The 27593-nt window shown below is 48.4% G+C and overlaps 1 long non-coding RNA gene across 1 annotated transcript; it reads left to right on the top strand.

Moving 5' to 3' along the window:
- On the top strand, positions 1–27593 carry LOC120097507 (uncharacterized). The gene is made up of 2 exons (XR_010058530.1): positions 1–9033; positions 27334–27593. It is a non-coding gene; the product is annotated as an uncharacterized LOC120097507 (long non-coding RNA).

Here is a 27593-nt window from a genome sequence, read left to right as displayed (position 1 = left end):
TAGGGGCGGTGCTGCCTCAGTCCTCGGACAGTCACAAGGGATGAACTGTTAGCAACTTGCTCCACTACCCACCCACAGGTGGCAGCTGAGTATCCCTAGGGAAAGTGGGTGGCATGAAATCACTTGCAGACCTTTAGGGACACTGGAATGGCCTGGTCTCAGTACATTTCCAAGAAGAAGACACCCCCCTTGCGTCCCCCGCCCTTACCCGGTGGGTGGCTCAGGTTGGGGAGAATAGTCTGAGAAATCCTGGAAAGCTTGACTTGTAAAATGAGAAATCAGTTTGCTGAAGGGAGTCACAGGCATCCTGCTCAGTCACAGCATTGGGACATCCAGAAGGCTACCCCGCCCCAGCACCAAAGCCCCTCTCAGCCTTGAGATGCAAGAATAGCCCCATGCAACACCAGGGCCAGTTCCTGTTCTCTTGACGTCCACTAAGTTATGGCACTCAGCCCTGGAATTTGATCTTTCTCCAACTTTCATGTTCAGAAGCTCCTGTGCAGAAGGCCCCACCCCCTTTCTTAAAAACTTACATTGCATGTATTGATTTGAGGGGAAGGAGATACATGAAGACTGGAGGACAACTTTGGGGAATTAGTTCTCTCTTTCCACCAATGTAGGTCCTGGGGGTTGAACTCCGATCCTCAGGTTTGGCAGCCTTTACCAATGATGAGCCACCATGCTGGTCCCCAACCCCTTATTTCTAGCCTGGAAATGCAGAAGTAGCTGCAGAGGATAGGGGAGTCCAACAGGACAGAGTCCGTGTTGCTTTCTGCCTTCCCCGCCCACCAAGCATGACACCTTGAGAGCAATAAATCTGAGAATCACACTCAGGCCTCTTGTGAGGAACCCATGCCACAAGCATTGGGATTTCCGGGCCCGTGTTATCTCCGTTTCTCTGCCCAAGAGGTTACTGGGCCAGTTGGCTCCCTCTGGAGTCCTAGAAGGGATGGCTTATTTAGTGCCTACTGTGTGCTGAGTGAGGAATTATGACATTCACTTATTGCCTGCAGTTAGGGACATCATTGGTCCCTCCAAAGGGGCTCAGGCCTTTATTAATACAACCTCTTGTTAGCCAACTGCTCTGCATTCTCCTCCAGAAATTCTGTGTAGTCCTAGGCAAATTGTTCTTCCTTTCTGGGCCCTCTATAAACTAAAGGCTAGGTTTCGTAACACTGACCAAGCCTTGCTGTTCCCAATCTCAGCGTCAGCAATAGGCCTGGGTTGAAACAGAGAGATGCAAAGTACACTATGCCCAGTCAATGTAGGTTCCCGTAGTTCCCCTGGCTCAAAAGGCAGCTTCAGTACCCACCAGAGTATGCATTGTGCAAAGCAGGCTCAGTTCACAGCCACCTTTCCAGCAGGTTTAAGTGCCTCTAGTTTCTTACCCTGGTGGAACCATCAAGACTAAGGAAGAGGGCCACTGCTAGGGCAGGGCGGGGCCTGAGTCGTAGGAGGCAGAAAGTCCAAGGGCCAAGAGGGAGGCAGTGATTGGAGGATCTATGCAGTGTGCAGTGAGTATGGCCTCTGGACCAGGCTGCCATCAGTAGGCTGAGGCAGGACCAGTCGTAAAGGTGGCACTTCGTTCCTCTCTGCTCTGGAGTCAAAAGACGTGTGAAAAGGAGCTCCCCGCTCCCTCCTTCCATGTCTCTAACCTGGCATCACCAGGCTGATGGAAGAGCACAGAGGTTGCCTGGCTGCTCCAGGGTAGGATTCCAGGTCTAGCTGCACCCCTGAGCTCATCTCATTACTAGGGATGATACAGGTGAGGTGACCTTTGAAGTGCTTCAAGGGGAAGAATTTAACCAACTACCTGCTAGGAACTGATCTCTGTCTGTCTAAGCCCTTCCTGGACATAATTAGTCTTCACCTGTGGTTGACCAGGAACCTTTGGATCCTGCTCAGAAAGCCTGTACCCTCTAGCACAGAGTGCCAGCTACATTCTTCTCCTTTCTCTGAACACTAGAAAACTGAGGTGCCAGAGGAAGATTCCCAGTACTATGACCATCTAGGACCCATTCGTATTGGTTTCTTGGGAGGCTGGGGGCACGTTGAGACAAGGTCTTGTCACGTGGTCCAGACTGACCTTTGGACTCGAGTCCTGCGTTGGTTGAATGCTGGGATTACAGCTGTGGGCCGTCATATACCCAGCTAGGATGTGTCATCTTGTTTTGCCATTCTCTGATCCTCACAAGGGCGCTTCGATGGGTGACTAAGATGAGGTACAGAGGGAGGCGGTGCCTTTCCCTAGGCCACAGGCCTGGGAAGTACAGAGAAAGCATGAAAGGTGGGCCACTTCCTGCAGCCAGCACCCTGTCCATACAGCCAGAGCTCTGCCAAGCAGCAGGCTGTGTGCGGAAGGGCAGCTGGGGAGACAAACAGTAGCATGCCAGGGGCGGAGCACAGTGGCTTCCTGCCTCTGTCCTGCAGCACCTTCACCCTATAAAAGAGCTCAGGCCTGACGTCTCATGTATGCACTCTTTTCACACTCTCCTGCCCTAACCTGTGTCTTCATGTTTTTCATGCTCGGTGGCTTCCAGGAGAGCCACCACTTCAAGCATACGACTCCTTGCATGCTTTTGCACAAGCTCCTTTTGTTTCCTAAGACACACCCAGCCCAGCCTTTCCAGTCCATATCTGCAGCCACCAGCTCGGGAGCCTACTCTGATAATATCACCAGTCTACAGCATCTCCATCCCTGAATGCTGCCAGACTGCCTCCATATTTGTGTGACCATGGTGACTGCCTGTTACGTTCCTGCTACAGGCCAGGTCCTCAGTAGCTTGAACTCTGGTCCTCACCTGAGTTGAGGATTGGTGCTAATGTCCCCATTTTACTGATAAGAAAACTGAGGCCTTGAAAACCTCATAGTGGAGAGCTCTTTGATACCCAATGCTTTTTGGTACCTCTAGGCGGGTAGAATGGTTCATTGCTCTATACTATCACCCAGCGAGTTGACAAGTAGTCAAGTGCAGTGGCGATAATGGGGTACATATGCAGAGACCAGACTCCCAAGAAGGGCTGCCCAGACAGATGCCATTTTTCCAGGTTTAGGGAAGAAGAATGTTGAACAGGTGCCTGGAAGTCAAGCTTGCATGGAAGTTGTAGAAAAGCAGATGGGGGTGGAGCATGGCTCTGCACAAGATCGCACAGAGAAGGGATAGTATTGAAGCTCTCAAAGTGACAGGCATTCCTGTACTTTGCAACCTGCCTTGGTGCTCCTTCCACTGTGTTCTTTATGAAGGACACACAGTCTCAGATGCTTTGAAGATGCTGAGTTGTTCAGTGAGTGAGTGGCTCTATTCCCCCACCCTCCAATTAAAATGAAAGAAGAGAACTAGCATTGCTCCTAGCTGCGGCTTGTGTCATCCGGAACCAGAATCCTGCTGCTTAAGATGGATGGAGTAGAAGCTAGTTACCCAGAGACCTTGCCTCGAACCTTCTGCAAGTATCGGGTGCAGTTTGGGAGGACCACCGCCCACCATCATGGTTTCCTTCCTCACTCACCTGCAGCCTTGGGTGAGCTGGACCCCTTCCCTGGCAGCTAGCCCCTTACGCTATCCAGGTCTGTGGGCACCTGTTTGTGGGTGCTGCAAAGATCTCTTTTCTATGACATCACTTTAAACGTTGGTTTAATTCCAGGGTGAACACAGGGGATTTCCTGCCAGCTCCAGGAAGGAAGGAAGGCCATCTGCAGGGGTAGAGGAATGGGAACCTAGAGGCACATCAAACAGCTCTCTACAGAGACCACTACCCATTTGCTCTTTGGAAAGGGCTCCCCAAGACTCCTGGGACCATCTCCTTTTGATTACATCTCTTTTGAGAAATTTCCTCTTGTACCTGAACTCTGACCTTTCCAGACCAGGGACAATTCTGACCCAGGTTACTCCAATGTTGCAAGAGCAACATTCTGGTCACCGGCCAGGGTCTGTGAGGAAGCTGCTGCCAGAGTTGGCTTCTCGAGCTCCTTCCTCCCCTGGGAAAAACACTTCTGAGTTTGTAAAGAGCACTTTATGTCCCATGTAAGTGCCACAACAATCTCAGGAGGCAGGCAGATTGTACATCCCACTTTGTGGAAGAAGAAGAAAATGGCTTGGTGGTTTGACCGATACCACACACATGGGGGTGGGACGGGGTCTTGTCCGGATTATTTGATTCCGGATTATTTGATTCCATGTTACCAACTCAGGTAATGTTTCAAAAGATGCCACTCCTAGCCCCAGATGTTGCCAGGAGACAAGATCTCAGAGACTTTGATTCATTCAGTAAATAATTATTGGCTATCAGCTGTGTCAAACAGAGCTAATAAAGAGGAGGCAGAGGTGACCCATGCTGCCACCATCTATCTGATAATTCTGAGAGGGGAAACCAGCCAAACAGGCCCCATGCAGACAGGTCTGTTCCCAGAGGTTCAGCCCATACGCCCCAGAAGGAGCCCAGGGCCCAGAGACCTGTGTTCTCATCCTGCTATTGCCTCTTCCTGGCTGTATGAACTGAAAAAAGGTTTCCCTGACATCTGTAAGCACATAGCTTCTCCCATGGTTTCTAGGTTCTTGCCCTACTCCTACCTTCTAGGTCAAGTAGTTAATGATTTCTTGGCATGAGTAATTATCCTGGTACAGTGTTTTCTTAAACTCAATGTTTCAGGGGCACTTGAAGGCAGAGAGGGGCTTCTCGGGTCATCTGACTTGAGCCCCTCACTAAGCAAGAACACCTTAGCCTCATCCTCCCCGGGAAGTAACAGCCTCTCTCTCTCACTCTCTCTCTCTCTCTCTCTCTCTCTCTCTCTCTCTCTCTCTCTCTCTCTCTCTCTCCCTCCCTCCCTCCCTCCCTCCCTCCTCCCTCTCTCTTCCAGAGTAAAATGCTTGCTCCTTCACAGAGCAGACCTCTGCCCAGTGGCATGCTAGTAAATGTTTAACACCTGGCTCTCCAGACTGGGGAGAACCTGATTCATAGTATCTGTTGATTCCCTTAGTGTAAATAGTCCTACGGTAGTGGCCTGGTGCTGCATGCCTAGCAGTTCACACAGTTGGTGAAAGTTTAACTGCTGTCATTCCCCAGCCAGTGCAAGCAGGCTACAGCACAGAGTTGCCCCCAAGAAAATTCTGGTCCAGCTCGATTTGCTGGAAAGTTCTTTCTGGTATGGGACAAACCTCACTGTCCACATACATCCCTTCCCATCCTGATCTGAATCCCGTGAGATGAGTAGATCCTGGGCTTAGGGGAGATAGATTAGCCACCTTCCTCTCTGCCCTCCCCCACCACCACCACCACCACCACCACTTCCTTTCTTCCATTCCGTACTCTGTTCCTTTCTCAAATATTTATTGGGCCCTGGTGATGCCATGGTGCTAGTTGCTGTGGCTACAGAGACCATATCTTTGTTGCCCCGGCTCTACCTACCCTGCCTGTCCACTCCCCCGCCCCAGACCCCACTCAGACTGGCTGATTCCCACTCTCCCGAGCTCTTGTTGACCACCACCCTTTCTCTTCCCACCTCGGGCAGCCCTGCCTCCCTCTCAAACCCTCCCAGAGCCTTTATCGTCCTTTTGACACTTATCACTTTCTACCTCGGATTACAACTATTTGTGTACAGGGCTTATCTCCCTGCCAGACAGAGAGGCAGCTCGGCTGTTGAAAGTGTGGACTTTGGAGCCATGTGACCTGGCCTTCCATCCCAGCCCCAGCACAAGGGATTCGCTTTCTCTGGAGCTCACACCATCTTTGGGAGCCTCCGCTTCTTTATCTTCAAGGCAGGCCTGGTGATAACCACTTCCAAGATGGTTTTGACCATTCAGTGAGATTAAAATGTAACCCCCTTTTCCGGTTCCTGTCTGGATTTCCGTCCTCTTCTCGGTAGACTTTATGCCAACGCCTCTTCTGGGTCTAATTATTAGATTCTAATACTACTTAGAGCAGACACATATATAACAATGCAAATTACAGGGGCTTAGTTCAAACATATGTGGACGCATTTCGTCCTTCCAAGCTTGGGACACTGGAATTCATCTATTTCCAGCATCAGTGGTGTGCCAGGTTTAGTAGCACACAACCATGATCCCAACATTATGGAGGCTGAAGAGGAGGAAACATCGGGAACTTGATGCTAGCCTGAGGAGTCTTTCCCGGATCCAACCAGTCAAGTAAAAAGATAGCTTAAGGCACAGACAGGTTACGTAAGACCAAGGTCACACAGATACTGGGTGAAAGCTAAGATTTGAATCCAGGACGATCTGTTTTAGAATCCCAGCTGTTGAACTTGATGCAATATGTCAGTGCTGCGAGTGGGCGTGTGGCTTATAGAGGCTGGGGCTTCCAAGACTTTGCACATCCTTACCCTAGCCTAGAGATAGGGTGGAGTGATGCATTGTCCTTTTGGGACTCCCCAAAAATAAAGCGTTTAGCACCTGAGGAAGAGACGCCTCCAGGCCCTTTGCTAGGGGACAGGGAGGCCACTGACGGATAAAGCAATGTGAAGACGTTCACTGAGAGAAGGGTTTGTGATGCGCTACAGCAAAACTCGACAGACAGATGGAGGAGCGAAGGTAGATTGTAGTGGTGGGGGCATCAGAGTTCATCTAGGAATAAGGCTCACATTTCTATGCACACTGTTGGGCAGTCCTGCAGTGTTTGTGGGCTTTTGAAGACAGTACAGAGTAAAGAGAGCTGAGCTGACCTGGGCCAGGTTGATGTTCTGATTCTCTAAAAGCTTCTTTGAGCTTCCACAGTCCTTTCCACTTTCCGTAGTTTCTCCTGCAGAGCAGTCATGAAGAGTGGACCCTGCAGTCAGTAGAAAGACGAACCAGATGGCAGGAGATGGGAGCTGGAACCTCTTTTTTTTTTTTTTTTTTTTTTTTGTTCTTTTTTTTGGAGCTGGGGACCGAACCCAGGGCCTTGCGCTTCCTAGGTAAGTGCTCTACCACTGAGCTAAATCCCCAGCCCCAGCTGGAACCTCTTGAAGCAAGAGGTAGGTGGAAGTACTCGGGGAGGGGGGGGGGAGAGGAGATGGTAGGGCTGGAGGAACCCAGCATGCCTGGATTGGGGTGGCAATACCAGATCTGTCAGCCTTTCTCATCTGCTTTCTGTTGCTAAATGCTTAATGCTTGCCAGCTCTGTTGGTATCTACAGGGGCAGATCCATGCTGAACCCTGTTCCTCCCACCAGTTTAGGATGGCCCAACCATGGCTTCTGAAGGCCAGCCTTATACATTTAAGAGTCCTTGAAGAATGTATGCCTCTAGAACACTAAGAGACCTGCTTTCCTCAGTAAATCTGCCCAAACCACTGCCCTCCCCCACCCCCCCACTCCCGAGTAAGACCTGGGTCTCAGGTGTGTGACAGGGCCCTAGAATGTAAAGTGACCCTTCCCCCCCACCCAGGCAGGCTCTCAGGGCCCTTGGAGGCTTGGAAGGCTGTGTGGAGGGGTGCGGTGAAAGGGTGAATTAATCCAGGATCACCCTCAGGGGCTCTCTATGATGCTAATCTCTTTGGCTTTTGATGCTTCTCCCCCCCCCCCTCCCCTCCCCTCCAGTCCCAGCCCAGTTGGAGCTGGAGACTTAGTTCTACACCAGGCCTGGGATTAGAGCTCCCTGGGTGAGGCCCAGTTTATCCATAATGAAGCAGAAGGGGTTTATCCCTGGGCAGGAGACCAGAGCCCAGGTCACTGGCTTCAGACCCACTGCTCTCTTCTTAGCCAGAACTTACTCACTCTCACTCTCGCTCTCCTGGGCTTGCCCTCTCCTTCCTCTCTCTCCCTCCCTTTCCCGCTCCCCTCAGAGGGGCTCTGGTTGTCCTATGTCACACAGAAGCTCAGTGTGCCCTTGGGAAAGGCCCAGAGGCTCTGGCTATTAAGAGCAGAGTCCAGACGACAGTCCTACCCCAAATGCAGAGGCTTTGCTCAGGTAGTTTTGTTTGTTTGGTTTTTGACCAGCATTGGTAGAAGAATCCTAAATGTCAGCGGGTACTAGAGCATGCATGGTCTCTTGCAGTCCTCACAGCCCCTATAATAGGCCTGTGAATGGGGAGTCAACGTGTCCCGAGGAACCGTGTACTAAAGTGGTACAGTCTGAGGAAATGTGGTACAGCAAGCAGCAACTCAGAGTCCTCACTGGACAGAGAGCACAAGGCCCAGGCAGAAGTGCATGCTCCTTGCGAAGAGTGGGCTGGCTTCCTCATTCTAGACACGACCTGACTCTTCTGTTCATGCAGTGGAGCTGGGTAAAGAGCCTGGGCCTCCATACTGCTGCAGCACAGGGTAGGGTACCTTTAAGGATGCCAGCCTCCAGGGAATCATAGAAGCCTCTCGGCCAACCCAGCCCTGCAACAGCCCTGTAAACCTGGGCTTATACACAATTAAAGTTTTATTACATTATATTTCCTACATATAAAAGACTATTTGTGAGCTATGAGCACGTCGTGACAAAAGCTCCTGACCACTCTGCGTAAGAGCTAGATTATTTAGACACAAGGGGAGTCTTGTCTTTGGACCCCTACTTCCCAGGAGGAACCCATACCCTAAATGTGGCCGTTACTCCTTTCCTTTTAAAAACAAATCATTTCAGGACATGTGCTTGGGGCCGCTGAGCTAACTGCACCTTTGAGACATGGCACTGGACTCCCAGAGGGCATGACTTCTTTAAGGGAAAGGGGGGACCTTTGAGGATCTGCTTGTACTCTTAGATCTCCCTTTTCTTCAGGGCCACTCAGAGCCTGTGCAGCAAATGCTATGAAATAGGACGTAGTTCCTGGTGCAGCCAGCAGGGCAGGGCGGCACCTGGCAGCTGGACGTTCCTTAAGCAAGGTGTACTGTGTGTTTGTCTGGGTAGTGCTTACTACCTGTAGGACCCCTTCCTTCCCACTCAGGATACTCAGCTCCTTCTTCTAGCTCCAGCCCCAAGGTTTGATTGCATTGGGAGATCTGACCTCTGCATCCATCTGTGTCTTTAGGCACCACAAAGGGCACCCACTCGCAGGGCAGAGATCCCAGAGGAGTTGAGCATTGGCCCCAAAGCGGACAATTCTAGACTGACTCGGGGTAAGCATGTGCCTGAAAGCACTTGGGCAGCCCTGGGTAGAGAGACTCCATGGATATGGACTTCCTCCAAGGACCTGTGGGCTGCTGTGCCCGCTGCAATCGAGGGGTAAGACGTGTTTGAGGGACTTAGCATGATCAGGGAGGTTCTGGGTCCTTTGGGGCTCTCATTTCAGGTGACCTGGTGGCTTTGGGCTGTTAGTGTGATGACAGGGGACTGGCAGATCTTGTCTTACCATCCACTCATGTTCCTCCCAATGGCCACTTAGAAGGTCTTAGTGAGAGCTCCTTTAGTGGCCACGTGGCTTACCAGGCAGGCCACTCTGGCAGCCTGGTAGAACCTGAAACTCCTCATTTCCAGCTCTGGGGCTGCCTCCTTGAAGCCTCATTCCACACTCGTACTACCTTGGTGGTACCTGGAAATAGTGCATCATCGGTCCAGGCCACAACTGAGACACTCAGTTGAATCTTGCAAGCCCTGTGCCTGGAGGAAGCCATTGGGTTCAGGTAACCAACAGCATGGAATGTAGGCTTGCCCTGGTGGTCCTAGGAGAGCCAGAATTCAGACTTGGCATCTCCTTACCAGGGGAGCCTTGAGCGTGTCACTGACTCCGCCCCATTCTGGCTACAGCTACCTTCATCTGAAAGGAGCACACCAGCTCAAGGGTTACCTAAGAGTAGCTGATGGGGTGTCAGAGGATCTTGCAAGTGACAAGCCTGTGCCCGTGAGGAATGATGAAAACAGGACACTCAGTCTCCAGGCATCTGGTTGGAATGAGCTGTGTATGTCCCCACAGGACACTGGGTAGTTTAAGAACCCCCTTCTGCGTCCACCAGGCCCCTGTCTGCTGGTGATAGAAATGTTCCTATGAGGGAAGGCTAGGTCCCTTTGAAACTGCCAGTCTACGCTAGAGGGGCAAAAGGCGACCTGCTTTCAAAACGGCTCTTCTGCCCCTTAATTACCCTCTGTCACCCATAGGTGAAATTTCCACTCATTTAGCTGAAGAAAGGCGCCCACGCCGCTGGCTGCCACATGCAGGTGGGGACTGGGCTTTCCGGCCGCCTTTGTACACCCGGCTCGGGTTTCTGATTTTAATGATTTCCTGAATTCATTCCATTTCCTACCTCAGGGAAAGGAGGAGAGGTGATCCTCTTGGAAATTCACATAATTGCTTTTATTTGATTTTTATTAAAATGCATTCAGGAATAATGTGATTGCCCCTGTTATTACGTTGTTCATCAATCCTGCTCAGAGAATCTGTGGTGAAAAAAAAAAAAAAACCTGCAATGGGTGCAGAAGCCTCCAGGGCATGCAGGGGTGGGGGTACCTCACAGTGGCTTGGGGCTCTTCTGCCCTGGGGGAGTCATAGCCAATCTCTGGCTCCCCCCACACACAGAATGCTCCTGCCTGGAGAGCAAGGCCCACTGCATGCAGTCTGTGAACATATTTTACATGTCTTCCAACCTCAGTCCAACCTGTCTCCCTCCCTGCCCACCTTGGAGACACAGAAGGTCAGAGGTGAGGTCTTACCCATGTCCCCAGTTCCCTACAAGTTGGTTTGTTTCCTGCATAACCTTTGCCCTTGGGGTATCAGTGTACAGAATTAAGAAACCAGTGTCTCCCTCAGAACAGGTACAGTTCTTATCTACTTGGTGCACTTAGAATATGGGCAGATTGCTTTACTTTTCCAAGTCCCTGTTTACTGATGAAGATAATGGAAAACAGCCTGGTACTCTGGTGCACTCCTATGATTTCAGCTTAGGTGGGAAACTGAGGCAAGAAGAGCTCCCAGATATCTAATGGGAACTTGAAGACTTTCCTTGGCACACTGATAAAACTGAGTGACGGGGCAGCCAGCAACATGGTATGAACTGCCATGGATGCCCAGGGTGGAGTGATACCAAGGGGTCTTGCCAGGAGTCTATCCACTCAGCCTTGGCTACTTGCTCAAAAGATGACCCACTCCTATTAGAAGAAGCTGTGCAGGAAATCAGGGAGCATAGGGATAGACATTCACTTTCAGAGCTCCTTTTGTGGGGGGTTCCTTTCTGTGAAAAGCCTTTCTTCGCATGAAAAATATGCAATGAAATTCAACTTGCTTACTGAGTTTTCATCATTTCTCTTTATTTTTGGCACAAGTCATTTGGCAATGGCCACAGCTAGAGAATTTAGAGAAAGGTGAGAGTGGATTTTTGCATTTAAGCCATTGGGGTCTTTGGGGCTTACCGCCCAGCAGAGTACTCAGATGTGGTGTCTGAGGTTCACTCTGCATGATTCCTGCCACTGGGATGCTCTCTGTGGGCCAGGCTGTTCGCCACCACCACCACCCAAATTCTTGAGACCACTCCCACTGAATCATGGGCTCCTGTCCCAGAACCTGCACAGGCCTCTGACTGTAGTCTGTCCAGGAGGGAAGGTCCTGTCCTTTTATGGAGAGGCTCAAACAGTGGGCTGGGAAGGGCCCCTAGAGTCTCAGTTAAAGGAATCTCAGCCCAGAGTGTGATAAGGACACTACCAGTTATAGTGGGCCTTAGCCTGGGGTTGTCCTGGGATGTAGAGTGTTCAGTTCTGAACTAGGCTGGTTTTGGCTTCAGCTGCTGGGCTAGAGACTGCATAGTAGGGAACTCCCCCCACCCCCATTAAATTGCATCTACCCCTTTAAAATTCTGATAATATGGCTGGCCTGCATGTACCTCTAAGGGATAGTGGTCCCAGAAGAAAAGTAATCATTCCCAAGGCCGGGAGTACATCAGCTGAGGAGCTGAATGAAGCGCGCTAGCCACTTCAGAGTCTGTTTGGCCCCATGCTCATTCCCATGTCTCCTGTCTGAGTAGCACAGGCTAGGAACAGGAGCAAACCCAGACCCTATAGATGGCAACAACTGAAGTTGGGAGGCCTGTCTAGCCTCAGTTTCTGTACCCTGGAGGCCAAGCCCAGAGTAGGCAGTGCAAGCACCCTCAAATCCAGTTCTAGGGCAGGATAGGCCTTTAGAGTCTGGAACCTGAGGCCTGAATGTACTGCAGGATGGCTACCCAGTTACCCAAGCAGCTCAAAAGTCAGGGGGCTGAGTCATTTTCCCTCTGCTGCTTGCTGCTGCACCCCAGCATGCATGCTGCACCCCAGCCTCCTGGCTATACCTCACCTCAGTTTTGCTCAGCATGTGGCTTCTTTATCAGATCTTCGTTTCTCTCCTTGACAGTTTCAGTCTGGCCCCTGCCCCCACCCCATTGCCCTTTCCCCTCTGAAGTGATGTGCCTTTTCCTGCCACCCCCATGTGCAGTGCACAGACTATGTTTGCTCCTTATTGCTTAAAAAAAAGCCTCCTTTTGGTGCTGGGGGTGGTCTACTCACTGAACTTCAGAGTTCTGCTGTGTGCTGGTGACCCAAGGGCAGCGTCTGGGCCTAGTGGGAACTAGGGCTACTGCTGGCAGGAGCTGAATTAAGATTTCAAGTCCACTTGCCATGTTAGCCACACAGATCAGCCTCTCTGAGTATCGGAAGTCTTACCTAGTAAATGAGAACGAGAAAGCAATTCTAGCAGCCAGGAGACTTTGGAGCGAGGATGCAGGGGGCTAGAGGCCTTGTGTGCTTTGCAGGAGCCCGAGGAAGTTTTAGTGGTTAGCCAGGTGGAGCGAGATGGCAGAGGTAATGGGGAGCTCTGAAGGTGAGTGAGCAAATGAGTGCTATGATCTTGCTCTAGAATGATCCTGAAGGCAGCAGAACAGAGCAGGACTGAAGACCACCCAGGGGATTTTAACTCTTTTCAGAAAACATTAAATGATTCACTTTCTCACCAAGAGCAAGAGTCACAGAGGTCAGATTGTCTACCCCTGCATACCTGGGTGGGACAGAATCCCCAACCTTTGGTTTGCTCCAGCAGGCAGGTAAGAGATAGGAACTCTCCTTTCCTTCAGTCTGGAGCATCCCTGGCATCCCTGGGGAATGCTTGCACAGCACCCCCCACCCCAGAATCTGAGCATATATTTTTCATTGACTTCATATTTTGAGCACCCCAGCCCATTCCCTGCAGCCCCCATCCTGGAGCAGACCTGGGCAGCATGCTTCTGGATTGCCCTCACATTGAGACAGGAGGAGCACAGGAGAGGACCTCAGATAGGATGGTTATCTCCCGTATTCTTGCAGATAAATGAGCCTCTGTGACTTGGGTGGTACTTTGAACAGGACCCTCCTATTAGAGTTGCCAAGGAGGCAGAAATGAAACCACCATGTCCCCTGGTTTTTCAACTTGGAGGAGGATATGGGGCCGGAGCTACTTATGGAGGGGTACTGCTAGCACCCAGTGTGGACGCCATAGGCCAATCTGCAGGAGTTCCTTCACAGTGGGCATCCCAGTGATTGAACTCAGTTCATCAAGTCTGACAGCAAAATTCTTTTATACCCTGAGCTAGCTCGCAGCCCCATTGAGCAAGCTTCTTTAGATAAAGGCTGGCTTTGTTTTTTACAGTCTGCAAGGGTCCTTGCACCCATTTCCCAGATAGACAGACCAGAGCCTAGGGCAGGAATTCAGGCTTCCTTCGTAGTTTCTGGTCTGCACAAGAGAAAGGACATTGGTCCCTGATATAGCTTTTGCAGCACCTGGGTCTCCCCACCCCACCCCAGCCCACCCCACCATGTTGCTCAGGTCTCATAGTGAAAATGCTTCTCGAATGTGTTCTAATTTTAACTGTCATTAGGACCTGTATACCCTACAAGGCTGGCAGTCACACACCCATAGCATGAGCCAGCTTCTTTTTCTCTCTTGGCAGAAGAGCTTCTGTGGAGCAGGAACACTGGAGCAGGAACACTCAAAGGCTTTGAGCACCTCGCATTGTGGCACATGCTTCTCTAAGACTCTTGTGCTCTCTAGAGCTCCCCATCATCTCTGGCACAGACTGCATTGTGGGCTGGCAAGAGTCAAAGGATTTTGGCTGTGGGGCGGGTGGAGGTCCTGTGAGCTACTACTGGGCAGCCACAGCCTGTTAGGCCCTCTGTCCTCTGAGCAGCTCCACCAATTGGGATCCCACCAATCCACTCGCTGTCCCACCTGTCCTCTGGGGAAGACAGGTCAGTGCAGGAAGTCTTCTGCAGTTAGGGATCAGGCTGACCATCACATTCACATTCAAAAAGCCTCACATGCTCACGTGTTGGAATTTTCAGATTAGGGATGCTCAATTTGTACAGGCTGTTCCCTGCAGAATGGGTCCAAACTACCTCCCTCCCTTCCTTCCTTCTTTCCTCCTTCCTTCTTTCCTTTTCTCCTTTCCTTTCTATCCTACCTTCCTTTCGTCCTCAGTCCCTTCCTCCTTTCTTTCTTCTTTTCCTTCCTTGGTGGCCTCTATGTAGGCCAGGCTGGCCTCAGATTCTGGGTGCTGTTACAAGCCTGTGCCAATACATTCACCAGACTAGGCATTTCTCTGCTTTGGGGCTTGAAGCCTGTAGCAGAACAGTCTCAAGCCTGCCAGGAACCAGAGACTTTCTTTTCTCCCCCTCCTCCTTCTTCATTGGTATTGAGGAGTGAGTCCCAGAGAGCTCCTGAGGGTTGGGAATGGAAGAGGGTCAGGCAGGGCAGAAAAAGGATGACAGACCCAGGCCTGGAATGTGGCCTTTCTCATTCCTGTAAGGGTGGGCCTGGTGCTTTGACCACTGAGGCAGGATGCCACAAGGTGCCAGGGGCCACACCATCTCAGGTCATGAGACTTCAGTGGCTTTTAGAACAGACTGGGTGGTTTATACCCTGTATAACTTTCCTGGGACCCTGAGAACATCTGCCTTCCCATGGGAGACAGAGGTGTGAGAGCTTGACACTGATGGAGGCAGGATGGCCAAGTTCAGCTTCCTGAAAGAAAACCCAAGAGCGTGATATTCTATTTTATTATCTTTTGTTTCAGTTTTAAGACTGGGTCTCACCAAGTGACTCTGACTATCCTGGAACTCACTACATAGACCAGGCTAGCCTCAAATACACAAAGATCCTCCTTTCTCTGTCCCTTTATTGCTGGGATTAGAGGTGTGCAACACTCCACCAGGCTTGAGTGTGATATTTTAAAATGTGGAGATGACTGAATGGTCGAGTGCTTGTCTAGTGTGTGTGAGGCTCTGAGTTCCCTAGCAGTGTGGCAATAAGTAATGTGATCTTTCATGTACCTGAAAACTGTATTCTGGAAAAATGCCCTCTCTACAGTACTGCAAGCCTGTGTGACAGATGGGGAAACCAAGGCTTAGAGAGTTTGTGATGTCTCCATAATCCTTTTTTTTTTTTTAAACTACAGGATCAGGGCCAGAATTACAGTTCTTTGGTGTCAAAGCTCCTGACCAGCAAGACTCTCTATGGGACAAAGAGATAACAGACCCAGCATAGCCAGTCCTGTCCACATTCTGGGTCCCTTCATGGTGCCAAGTGGGGAGGAACAAGACACCTCTGACCTCCACTTACAGCCTTTGTGTGGGTGGGTTGTCACCAAGCCTGTCACTGAGGTGTCCTGAGAAACATGTTTTCCTCCCATATAAAATGAGAACCCTGTTGTCTGCTCTGTCTGATATGTAAGGAAACTGACATTTCCTGGATAGATTTAGGAGTAAAACCTGGGATAAATGCTTGGAGAAGCACCTCCCAATGGATCCTTTATCCAGGAGCTGAGATCTGACTCTCGGAGCCAATCGTAAAGTATAACATTTTCTAATTTGGTCTTAAGATTCAGTTTTTCTTTCGTAGTTATACTAGTCTGAAAATCTAGGGGTGCAGTCACGGTGGCTTCCTGGAGGAGTTAGCTAGAAGAACAGGTGAGATCCCTGGCCTATGAAATGAGGGGGATGGTGGTGTCAATGTCCTCCTCTAGATGTACCTGATCTGTCTTGGATCCCTGGGTCCCAGCAGCAAGCACTGGATCTCAGCTTAGAGGAGCCCAGAAGTCAGTCGGGCTGCCTGGTGCCCTGAGCCTCTTTCATCATACTTGGCCCATCTCACTCTGTAGCCTATCAAGGCTCCCCGCCTGTCTGCTTTGTGATCTTACATCACCGCACACACTGGCTTGTCCTGCTGTGTGTCCTTACTCACCCCTGCAGTGCCAGCCCACCAATCTCCTCCACTGAATCCCCCAGGTTACTGGCTATTATCCCCTCCTGTAGCTTACCCTACCTAGCATGATCCATCCACAGAGCCCTGTGCCTACTCCCTTGACTTTGCATTTCTAGTGATTTTTTTCCTAAGGGCAATCTGGAAGAAGAGCCAGAGCTAGGCTGGACCCTAGCCAGATTTGGGCCCATGGAGGAAGCTCCTACAGCCTTGCTTGGCCCCCAGGTAATGCTTAAGCAATTTGACTCCATAGCTGGCACACAAATGTCTTGTTAGAATGGAGACAAGGCTGGTCTCAGGCAGGTGGCTTTGCTGCAAGGCACAGAATGCCTGGGGGGCTTGGACCTGCTCGTTCCCTTGGGCAATACTCAGAGGTCCTCATGTCTGCTGTCTAGAGAGGATGCTAACTGGCCTAGGATTTCTTGTCTCCAGTCTGACCTGGAGACTCCAACTCTATCAGTCTGCCTCACCCTGAGTGTGAGTGTGTGTGTGCTGGAGGAAGGAGGATTCTGCTTCTGTTTATGTCTGGGTAGCAGCTCTCACGTTTTGGGTAAGCCCCAAGCAGGGTCACAAGGAAACTGGGTTTGGGTGATTTTCCAGGGATAACCTGCTTCATCTTCAATGTGAGCACCAACCAGGCTCAACTTGCTCATCTTGTGACATCAGCTGAAATGGGGCACGTTCAGGACCTCGTGGCTGTAGACCACTGGCTGTGTAGACCATTGGCTGCCTCTGGCCTGAGCTCCTCACACTCAGGCCAATCACTTTGGGGAGGGCAGGACCTTCCTTTCCCAACCTACTTCTAGTGTTTGGAGGCCCTGATATGGTATGGAGACAGGACACAGGAACATTCTCTTGGCTCTGGTTAGATGTGCTCTCCTCTGAGCTGGGAGGCAGGGTTCCTGTCCTGGCTGACTTGCGTGTTACCCTGGTTATTGTCAGTGGGCTTCAGTTTTCTTTGCTAAAATGCCTCAGTTGTACAAAGTCTATGGAATAATTAAGATTTCTAAAGCTAGGTACAGAAGCAGACAGATCTCTGTGAGTTCAAGGCCAGCCTGGTCTACAAAGCAAGTTCCAGCTTGTTCAGGACTACATAAAGACACACTATCTTGATAAAATAAAATAAAATAGCATTTTTAAAATTGTCAACTCATTTAATCCCCATCAACCTGGTGAGGGAGGCTTGTTTAAAAGAACCTGAGGTACGGAATGGCTGAACAATGGGGCTAAATAACCCTCTCCAGGTCTCACAGTGAAGACACGAAGACAAGGGTTACAGCCCAGTTTTCTGACTGACTGAATGCAGATGCACAGGTATGGGGGCTTTCAGAACTGTAACCATGGCAACCACAGCGCTCATTTGTAGCTCGTCAAGTAACTTCCCGGTTAGTATGGCATTGACTACCTATGACAAGCCCCATAGGAGACCCGCAACACAAAGGAGTAAACTGAGGCAAATTATGGAATTTGAACAACATCACCCAGTTATTAGTCAAGAATGAAGTCTAGGAAGTCTGACTTCAGGATTTACAAAGGCATGATGACCAAATCTCTCAGTATGTAGTATATTGAACACAGTAGGTGCTCAATAAAGAAAGAAAAAACCTCCAACCGAATTGGCTTCTGGGCCTGTGGAGAGAGCGTTTTGCCTCCATGGCTGCCCCTGGTAAGGCCAGATGTTGGTGCTGGTGTTTCTCTCTACTGCCCTCTACCTCACCTTGTATTGCCATGAGATCTTTCACTTGAACCCGGAGCTCATGGTTTGGCTAATCAAGCTAGAGGACCTCATCTCTGCCTCCCATTGCTGAGATTCTAGGTGGGCTAGTTTTCTCACTCAGCATCGGTGTAGGTGTTGGGCACCTGACCTCTGGTCCTCAGGCTCCCATACCAAGTGCTTTATGTTCTAAGCCATCTCCTCAGCCTGTTTTGGCTCCCCCTTTTCACTGTTCAAAAAAAAAATCTAGTCCGTGGGCAGAATGTAGTTTGTTTCCCCATTTACCAACAGCTATACATGTAGTTTGTATTCACATTTAGGGGCTTTGGAACAGAACACTTGTGAGCATCAACGCTTAATCAAGCCCACAGTGGATGAGTATGCGTTCACTTCTCTTGAATCAGTGCCTAGATGTGGATTTGTTGGGTGAATGGTTAAGAGTGTGTTTGACTTTATAAGAAATTGGTGGGAATCTGGTGATGTTGCCCTGGTGTTCAGAGTCCTGAGTTCAACCCCTAGCACAATATGAATCAGGCAAAGCAGCACACCTCTGTAGTCCCAGGATTCAGGAGGTGGAGATAGGAGGATCAGAAATTAAGAGTCATTTTCAGTTACATGGCAAATTTTAGGTCATCCTGGGCTACCTGTGAAACAGGAAAATGGAAAACCAAACAAACTCTTTTTCAGGTATTTGTATGTCGGTTACCTGCAATATAAAAGGGTATCATTTACCCCATATTCCTTACACTTGATAATCTGTCGTCACCCCTCTAAGCTCTTCTGGCCACTACATAATGGTAACTTTTTGCTTTTGTGATTTTCAATTCTACAATGACTAATGATGCTGACATTTCTCATGTGCGTGCACCTTCTTTGATGAAGTATCTAGTTGAGTCTTTGGCTCACTTAATTGGGTCACTGGCTTTGCCATTCCTGAGTTCAAAGAGTCTTCGTGTAAATTCCTGAAACAAGATTGTTATCAATCTATGTATGCATTGCAGGTATTTCTCCATAACTGGGGTGTATCTGGCCACTCTCCGAATCCAAGAAACATGGACTTCCCATGTCTTATTTACGGAAACTTCCCAGATTTTCTTCTTGATGTTTTATGATTTTTAGCTTTTGAGGTTGAGATGTATGGTGATTGATTTTGACTCTGTCTTTGTCACTTGCCCGTGTGAGGTAAAGTCAAAGCTCATACAAACAGCTATGTCTTTTATACTATATCTAAGCTGTTTAACAGTTGCTCTTGATTTGCTCCTAGCATGACTTCTGGGTTTTGTTTTTGATTTTTTGCCCTTTGTGGCTTTATCACTTTATATGATTCATTTTCTTTTCTTAGTATACCAACTATATTATTCCTCTCCTCTTCCCCCCCCCCCCTTTCTCCTCCCCTTCCCTTCCCCCTTCCCTCCTCCTGGTCCTCCTTTTGGGGAAGGTGGTTCTAGACAGGGTTTCTCTGTGTAACCTGGCTATCCTTGAATTTACTCTGTAGACCAGGCTGGCCTCAAATTCAGAGATCCACCTGGCTCTGTGCCTACGCCAGTACTGCAATTATACTTCTTTTTAAAATAGTTGACTTTAGTTTATTTTCTTTCCCCCATGTATAACAAAACTCTAGAATCCTGGGTGCCTAGGAACACCAGAGCCCACACAACAGGCGTTTGATACATATTTGTAACTCTTCTAACTCCGTTGTCAAATAATGTTACTTTGTGTCACTAGCTGTAAGTATCTGATAGTAACAAAGTATTCCTGACTTCTCCCTTATCTCTCCTGTGAGCCTGTCATTTTACCTCCCACAAACAGGATCACTGAATACATTGTTGCTCTTATTTTGAGCAAATTGTCTGTTGTGGCAGGAGGTAGTAATCTAAGTTTATTAGAAGAGAAGAGAAAGAAAACCTGTCCTGTGGTTTGAGAACATTTTGTTCTGAAGTGAGTTCCATATTATTGCTAAGTGACTCTTCTGAGACTCAGTTCTCCCATATGTAAAATGGGGATAGTATTGGCCTGGCAGTCTCAACCTGATAAAAAGAGCTTCTTAGACAAAGTGGAAAGTCTGTGGAGTTAGTTGTCCCAGATGATATTCTTTTTCTTTCCTCTTTTCTTTTTTATTTCATTTTTTCTTATATCAAGACAATAAAAGTTGGACGAGTCTTGGGTTCATATGCTTTTGATTGAGGACTATTTTTTTCTGGTTATTGATTTAGGATCTTTCAGGGTTTGTTTTTTAGGTAAAGAAAGGGGTTTCACATAAAAAGCCTCCCTTCATTCTCCTCTCCCTTCTTTCCTTTCTAACATTTTCTTCTTTTTAAGAATAAATTCTTGGGGCTGGAGAGATGGCTCAGTGGTTAAGAGCACTGATCTCTCTTCCAGAGGACCTAGGCTCAATTCTTAGTACCCACATGGCCATTCACAACTGTCTATTACTCCAGTTCTAGGGGACCTGACACCCTCATACAGACATATGAGCAGGGAAAACAGAAAATAAAAATTAATAAATTATTTTTTAAAGAAGAGATTATTTTCTCAAAAATATTCTGATTACAGTTCTCCCTCTACTCCTCCAATTTCTATCTACCTCTTCTCCCCTCCAAGTCCACCCCTTTTCTGTCTCTTATTAGAAAAGAACAGACTTCTAAGAATTAGCAGCAAAATATAGCAAATATATAAATATAAGATAAAACAAAATACAAGATAAAACAAAATATAACAAGATAAAGAAAAACCATCACATCAAAGTTGGACCAGGCAAACTAACAGAAGGAAAAGAGCCCAAGAGAAGGCACAAGAGTCAGAGACCCTCTTGTTCACACACTCAGGAGCCCAGTGGAAACACCACGCTACCCCAATCCCCCACCCTACCAGACCTCCTCACTCCCTGGGGGCTCCAGGCTCCTGAGAATTAGATGCATCTTCTCTGATTGAGTCCAGACCCAGCAGTCCTCTGCTGTATTTGTGTTGGGAGTCTCATATCAGCAGGTGTATGCTGCCTGATTAGTGGCCCAGTATCTGAGAGATCTCAGGGGTCCAGGTTAGTTGAGACTGCTGGTCCTACTACATGGTCTCCTCAGCTTCTTCCAGCTTTCCCCTAATTCAACCACAGGGGTCAGCAGCTTCTGTCCATTGGCTGTGTGTGTGAAAACTATAATATATACGCAGAGGACCTGGTACAGACCTGTGTTAGATGTTATGCTTGCTGTGCAAGTCTCTGTGAGCTCATATGAGCTTTGCTCAGTTGATTTAGAGAGATTTGTTCTCCTGGTGTCCTCCATCTCCTCTGGCTCCCACACTCTTCTGAGGGATTCCCTAAGCTACGAGGGGAGGAATTTGAGGAGTCCCATGTAGAGCTGTGTGTTTCTAAGGTCTCTTTCTGTGTGTCATGTCTGCTTGTGGGTCTCTGTGTTTGTTCCCATTTCCTGCAGGAGGGAGCGTCTCTGCTGACAGCTGAATCTTATAAATCTTTCTGATAGTTGAGCACACTTGCTGTCATTTTAAGCAAATTGCTGTCTAGTGTGTAAATTATGACTAAGAAAACGTTTCTCTTACCTTTTCTTATTCTTTCTTTGGTACTCTTCCTCTCTTATGTAGTTCTGAGGCTTTGACTGGTATAACTTTCTCTTTCAAGAACTTCCTTTTGCCTATGTGTGTGGTGCATATGCATCTGTGTGCAGGTACACACATCCGTGTTCTGGCATGTAGAAGCCAGAGCAGGATGTCAATTTTCTTCCTGAATCCATCTTTACTTACTTGCTTACTTACATACATACATACTTACTTACTTACTTACTTACTTACTTACTTACTTTATTTATTTATTTATTTATTTATTTATTTATTTATTTATTTATTTATTTATTTATTGCTTCAAGGCAGGGTCTCTTATTGAACTGGAAACTTGTCATTTTGGTAGGACTGACAGACCCATGAGCTCTGTCTGTAGTACCGAATGTCCTTGGCCAGACTTTTATGTGGATGCTGGGAATTTGAACTCAGGTCCTCAGGCCATCTCCCCAGTGTCTTAAAAACTTCATTTTACATATCTTGCAAGGCAGATTTGGTATAGACAGATTTCCTCAGCTTTTGTTTGATCTGAGAAAGTCTTGTCTTTTCATTCACTTCTGAAGGATAACTTGGCAGGAAACAGAATTTGTAGTTGACATTTTTTTCTCTCTCTCACTCAACTCTTTAAATATTTCATTTTACTCCTCTTTTGCAGGGGTGGTATCTGGGAAGTGTGATTTAGTCCGTATATTTGTTCTCATACATGAAGGTTTTCTTCCTTCCTTTCTTTTTTCTTCTACTTATTCCAGAACTTTTTTCTTCATCTTTAGTTTTTCTGAAGTTTGAATGAGAGGAAAGAAAGAGGCAAAGACAGAAAGACAGAGACAGAGTAGGAAGAGAGAGAGACATGGAGAGAGGAGAGAGAGAGAGAGAGAGAGAGAGAGAGAGAGAGAGAGGAATTAATACATTCTACACAGTATGTTTTTAGCCTCCTGGTTCTGTGTGGGTCTGACATTAATTCTGGGAAGTTCTCAGTCATTAATGCTTCAAATATTTTTTCTGTTCCTTCCTGTTACGCCTACAGCAGATGGGTAAGCCCTACAATTCTGGATATTCTGTTCCATTTCTCTCCATCCATATCATCTTTGCAACCTGGCTTTGGAAGTTTGCATTGTTGTGTCCTCAAGATCAAACTCTTTTCTCTACTGTGGCCCATCTCCTAATGAGCCTTTGAAGGCCACAGGATGATATTGACTGCTACTTTCTGTCACCTTCACCTTATTTCCTTGAGACAGGATCTGTAATTGAACTTAGAGATGAGCTAATTTACAGCTGTCCCCTCACAACACTGGTGTTACAACTGTGTACATGGCCATGGCAGATTTTAACATGGGTGTTAGGGATTTGAGCTCAAGTCCTTATGTCTATACAGCAAGTGGATTTACCCAGTGAGCCATGAAACTGCTCACCTTCCTACTCTCTCCAGTGGCTCAACTCTTGGGAAATTGGGTCAGCTTTTTATCACTTCTGGATTGCTTCCCAAATGTCACAGAAATGGAGCCCACCAGCATGCAGTTCTTGTGACTGGCTTCTTTCCCTTAGCACATAGCTAGTGAAAGTCTCCAAGCTTCTGTGTGTCTTATTAGCATTGTCCTTTTGATATGTAAGTAACTTCATTAACCCACTCATTTATCATTCCTGTGTCTAGAACATGGGGAACCAGAAGATGAATGTTAAATGGCCGAGTAGCTAAATGGTGGCTAAAGGCAGGGGCTCCTTTATAAATGGTCAGAACCATACTCTGTTGGGAATCAGAAGGGCCATTTGTTATTTTGGAGTACTATTATTCTGTGCCCACTCTTGTGCTGGGTTGGGACAGGTGGTTCCTGCCCACCCACCCTTAACTGACTGTTTTGCTGAGGGACACACTACTCCCCAAAGAACATTTAGGCAGATAGATGGGCCAGAAACAAAGAGCAGGGGAGAGTGTGGGTGGAAGATGGAGAAAAGGTGAGGGAACATTGGGGAAGCCAGCAGGACAGTCACCCATCGAGGGGTCCAGGCTCAGACCGGCTTCTGAGAGAAACCAAGGCCTGCTGTGGATGGCATCTGTTAGCCTGTGGAGGAAGGGTGTCCCTGCAGGAGGAACAGTCACATGAAGACTCCTGAATGGAAGAGCTAGTGATCTTGGGTATGAGGAACAGTCAGAGATGAGGCTGGAGAACCCATAAGTCACATCAAGTGTGACTTTTATTAGGAAGTCGGCTGGGACCACTGAGGGCACTTAAGCTGCAAAGCAATAGAATTAAGGTCTGCTCAATGGAGGAGAGAGTGAATGCATAGGCAGAGGATGGAATGAGTGTGCGTGTGTGTGCGTGTGTGGCAAGCTGCCTAGATTTGGAGAGAGCAGTTTCAATGAGACAATCAGGGCCAGTTGAGAGGTTACCATACCAAGGCCTTGGACGCCATTGTTCTCTCTGTCTCTGTGTCTCTGTTCTCTGTGTCTCTCTGCCTTTCTGTATCTCTCTGTCTCTGTCTCTCTCCATCTCTCTCTGTGTATGAATGTGAGTGCATGTGCCTCACCAATTGGGACAAGTAACTGATCCATGAGCCCTAGGGATCCTCCTGTCCCTCCCTCCCTGGTTCCGTAATTACGAGTATATGCAACCATGTTTGGCAAAAAGAATATAAAAATAGTTTTCTTTTACATATTTGAGTGTTTTGTTTTCATGTGCACCTTGTGAATATTAGGTGGCCACGGAGAACAGAAGAGGACGTCAGAAATGGTTCTGTCTCTGTCTCCGTCTCTTTCTCTGTCTCAGGGACAATTGTTCAGGGACAACAAGCCCCTAAAACGGGAGCTACAGGTAGTTGTGATGCACCATGTATGTGCTGGGAACTGAACCCAAGTTCTCTTAAAGAGCACTAAGTGCTCTGAACCACCGAGCCATCTCTTTGGTCCCCATATCTGGCATTTATTATACATGTTCTGGCGCTCAAACTCAGGTCCTTATGCTAGCAAGAGAAGCACTTTACCCTCTGAGACATTTTCCATCCCCTGGGACTGACCCTATGTGAGGTGGGAACAGTGAAGAGGGCAGCAGATTGGGGACTTGGCAATAGGATAGGCAGCTGTTCCAATCTTAGGAGAAAGAGCAAGTAAGGAGGATGGGGAGGGGAGACAATAAGAAAAGGTGGGAGCGAACAGAGTCATATGTCTGAAAAACCTTCAAAGCCCAGGAGGCAGCTGGGCATTTGGGTCTGGGAAGGAAACCAGGCTAGACCTGCTGACCTGGTGGGGCAATGAAATGTAAGGTCCCTGAAGATCCAAGCTTGGAAGTTGTGTGGTACCCTTGTCCACCTGGTCTAAGGCCAAAGCAAATTGAGGGCCAACACCAATCAAAAGATGCAAGAACCAACTGAGCCTCTTGGTGGGAAAAGCTGCCAAGTGTTAGGGAGATGGTGCGGGTAATGCAAGGGTGAGCTAATATGAGACCGGATGGGCCTAACAAGGTAGCAGCTGGCAGGGTCCATGGTGGAGGGTGCAGGGCACAAGAGTGAGGCTTGACTTTAGGGAGATAAGGGCATGGAACAACATTGCCTAAGGGAAGGGCCAGTTCCCATTTGTGAAGAGCTGCTCATGTTTGTCTGAGAGGCTCAGTCAGTTCCCAGTGTCATAAAGCACTTTGAACTTGCTCCTAACCTCATAGAGCAGGTAGCGGAAAGCACACTTTACTGATGCCTTATCAGTTCTAATGGCCCCATCAGGGCTATCTGTTGGGAAGTTGGCTCTATAGGTAAAGCTATGGAGGATCAGGGAGTCTCTCCCCCACCTCCTGTGAGAATGCCTGTGCTGATTGTGTGCACACACACAAAACAATGTTTGCCTTTTCTCTCTAAGGAGCAAGACATCCCCATAACTCTTCGCTTGGAGGAGAGACTTCGTAGTGGAGGAGAGTTTCACTGTACCTTAGGAAAGGGGCGTCAGGATGTTGGGGGTATGCTTGCCCAGTGGAAGGATAGAGCCAGGGAATATGAAGTCTGTCTTAGTATTCATATTGCTGTGACACAACACAGTGACCAAAAAGCATTTCTTGGTGAAGAAAGGTTTTATTCACTTAACAATCCACATCGCTGTTTATCACTGAAGGAAGTTAGGACAGGAACTTAAATGGGGGCAGGAACCTGGAGGCAGGAACCAGGAGGCAGGAACCTGGAGGCAGGAACCTGGAGGGTAGGGGCTGATTCAGAGGCTGTGGAGGAGTGCTGCTTACTGCCTTGTTCCTCACGGCTTGCTTAGTCTACCTTCTTATAGAACTCAGGAGCATCAGCCCAGGAATGATACCTCCCACAATAGCTGGGCTCTCCCCCTTGATCACTAATTGAGAAAATACCTTACAGCTGGATCTCACGAAGGCATTACCTTAACTGAGGCTCCTTCCTCTCTGACAACTCTAGCTTGTGTCAAGTTGACTCAAAACCAGCCAGTACAAGGTCTAACTTTCTCAGAAGCAGGGGACGCGGACAAAGGAGAGATGGCTGGCTGCAGAAGTCATGGGCTGGTGACCACCATCTTCTCCTTCTTTACTACCTCACCATACACCATGATATGAATAAAAATAATTTATGTCATGTGACTGCTTTTTAACTAGCTGCTTTCAAGACTTAAGGCCGGGATTATAAAAGGCATGCATTTATAAATTATTAGTCCGGAGCTCATAAGCACATATACTTTGGTAGCACTTTAAATTAATTTATTGTCATTCATTGCAGCTGTCTGTGATGTAAACCTTCAGCTATAAATTTGTGCCATAGCCTGACATTCCATTAACTAAGGTGCTGCCGGAGCCAGAACACAGAGTAAAACATTCCAATACAATCTCTGTGGGGATGAATGCCTCCTTCCTCCTCCTCTCCCTTCTGTTCTCTCCTCTCCTCCCCTATCCTCTCTCTCTTCTTCCCTTCCAATGACAGGCAGTGTGGAGAGAAGGCAGGCCCTTGAGAGTTGTGCTCTCAAAAGATATGAGAGGAGGCTGAGTAGATGGTTCTGTCTGAGCTCAGATATCCAGCACCCACATAGAAAGCCATCATGAGATCTGTGAGCCCAGTGCTTGGAGGGGGAGGAGAAACCGAGAGCTCACTGACTACCGATCTAAATCAATTGGGGAGCTCCAGGTTCAGCAAAGAGACATCATTTAAAAAAAAAAAAACACAATGGAGAGTGAGGCAGGAGGACACCTGATGCCAACCTCTAGTCAACACACACACACACACACACACACACACACACACACACACACGAATGCATGCACACATTCATATGGCACAGAGGTTCATATGCCTGCACACATATTTACATACACATGTAATACATGCATAGGTGCGTATACCTGCACATCCCCACCCCTCACACAGAGTACACATGGAATAACTTTATGGCAAGATAACACTGTGGCCTGTGGCCCTCCACAGAGCTCAGGAGATTCTGACCCACTGCACAGGGAGGACATGGTTTGTCTAGCGCAAACGGATAGCAGAGCCCAAGAATGCCTTTATCTAGAGCAAACAGACATTGTAGTGCTGCCCTTAGACAAAAGGATGGACAAGGAAGCAGAAACAGGAAGAGGAAGGGGGAGCTTGAGAGCAGAAGAGAGACTGGGGCAGACCTAGAAGAGGCTGGAGACTGAGGGCGAGGGTAGACAGCTGAGTGATAGCTCACACGGCCTGCTTTAGTGTGGTCTTGTTAAGCACTGGGAGATTCTAGCTTACATCCGGCCCTGTGGGCCAGCTGTGTAACATGCAGTCTGCCTGTAGTTCACACGCTCTTTCTTGCCTTGAGTTCTCCACTGGAAGGCAGCTTTACTGGCTCAGGAGGTCTGGATTTGGTCGCTGTACCATTTGGGAGGCAGGATGCCGGGGATGCTATGTTGAGGTTAGGCCAGGGTGGTGGGAAGGCTCTAGAGTGCTACCTGTCAGTTGGGTATAGAAGCAGCCTTTCTTCCCCCACAGGCCATCAGAGATCTGCAAGGAGTGGAGGAGGACGGTGGGACGCTCATATCCATGGAGGCACCACAGCATGTGTTCTGGGAGCACGGGTGTATGTTCCTGTCCTGACCTGCGGAGGACAGGGATGGCTATGTCACCTTCCCCAGCTCTGTCTCCTTCCCCAGCCCTACGAGCCCCAACCAGATGCAATCAATGTCTGATCCTGGAAGGAGTCTAAGGATATCTGGCTGTTCTCTACCAATGAACCTGGTGTTTTTCTTCTA

This window comes from Rattus norvegicus, chromosome 16 (genome assembly GCF_036323735.1).
Source record: "Rattus norvegicus strain BN/NHsdMcwi chromosome 16, GRCr8, whole genome shotgun sequence".
Taxonomy (NCBI): domain Eukaryota; kingdom Metazoa; phylum Chordata; class Mammalia; order Rodentia; family Muridae; genus Rattus; species Rattus norvegicus.
This window is presented reverse-complemented; position numbering and strand designations above follow the sequence as displayed.